This window comes from Grammomys surdaster, unplaced genomic scaffold (genome assembly GCF_004785775.1).
Source record: "Grammomys surdaster isolate TR1022 unplaced genomic scaffold, NIH_TR_1.0 363, whole genome shotgun sequence".
In the NCBI taxonomy this organism is placed as follows: Eukaryota; Metazoa; Chordata; class Mammalia; order Rodentia; family Muridae; genus Grammomys; species Grammomys surdaster.
This window is the reverse complement of record NW_021604782.1, coordinates 15,285,469-15,286,914: the sequence shown is the minus strand read 5'-3', so window position 1 is coordinate 15,286,914 and position 1,446 is coordinate 15,285,469. Positions and strand designations below refer to the sequence as shown.

At 34.0% G+C, this 1,446-nt stretch overlaps 1 pseudogene; it reads right to left on the bottom strand.

Moving 5' to 3' along the window:
• Positions 1-965: 965 nt before the first annotated feature.
• Positions 966-1,119, bottom strand: LOC114631651 (annotated as a pseudogene).
• Between the last annotated feature and the right edge of the window lie 327 nt (positions 1,120-1,446).

Genomic DNA, 1,446 nt, shown 5'->3' with positions numbered 1-1,446 from the left:
ATGTCATCAATGGGATTTGGACCTGGAGATTTCTATGTTGTTACCAGTTATCATCCCTACACCACCAAGCTCTACTCTGTCCCCTCCTATTTCTTCTGTGATTTTCTCAATGGATAGAACACATACTCTCTAAGAATCAGAAAGTACCAGCTCTTTATAAAGCTGAGACTCAATGATAGTTCAGTTGTACTAGAATACCTGTCATGCATATTACAGATGTCTGTACTATAGATGTGAATAGAGATACATCATTTTTATATACATATATATGTATATAAATATATATCCTCCACACTACTAGGCTATAGTGGTTCATGTTCCCACCAAGAAACATACTTGATTGTGTTAGCATCTACTTATGTGTATTTTCTTAATACTAAGGATGGGTGAACTACATCTCTTGCCAATTTATTTATAAATCAATGATGATTTCATACATAATAATAAAATTCTGATCAAATAATACTTAAATTTTATAACCAAACACCAAATTTAAGTAATGAAATTGGCTGTTTATTGAAAAGGATTAATACATGAGAAAGTCACTAAATATCAATGCATGCACTAATGCTATGAAAATTGCTATATATGTTTTATCATAACTGATTATGAAATATATACAGGAGCCCATTCACAAAGACTTGGGATTTCCAAAAGAATGCTTGCACACTGTAAACATGATATAAAGTTTAAGATCAATGTACACTGAGAAAGCATATCTTTGGTTTTTTAGAAGTACACTGTTTAAATTTTTACATTCTGTCAGTCCTCATTGGAGTGGATTTTTAAAAAGCATTTTAATATAAAAATTATACAAACAGTAGAAACTATAATATACTGATATTATTAATTAAATTCTTCATTTCTGTAATCAAATACATTATATTCTTGTAGCGTGTAATTATTAAAAATAAATGCACGCTAAAGACAGCTACATGCAGGCAGCATAGTCTCAGTCTGTTCCAAGCAAGAACAGTCTTCCACTACCAAAAATCATGCAGTTGAATTTCCTGCAGTTGGATAAATTTCAGGGGTTATCACATCAGGAGTGCACAGGATAAGCCTCACCCTGGGAAAACTGTCTTTGTGATCATGGTATCTTCCATGCCAGGTAAGAATTAGAATTTCCCCCTAATTAATTGATTGGATAGTAAAGACAACGAAAGCTAATAGCTGGGAAAGAAGGAGGAGGCGTGCCTTCCAGGTCCAAGAGAGGAAGAGAGGGATGTAGGAGGAAGGAACAGTCCTCTTGGACAGTGAGACAGGATCAAAAGAAAGCAACATGTAGAACAAGAACTTTTACAATCTTGCGGCTGATTCTGCCACCACGATGGGAAGATTTTTAACATAGAATAGTTGATAAGTTTAGGATGATAGACTCCACATTCAGTGGTTACGTTATCTGTTGATGCTAAACTAAGATTATCTGGTGTTTCACATTCACAG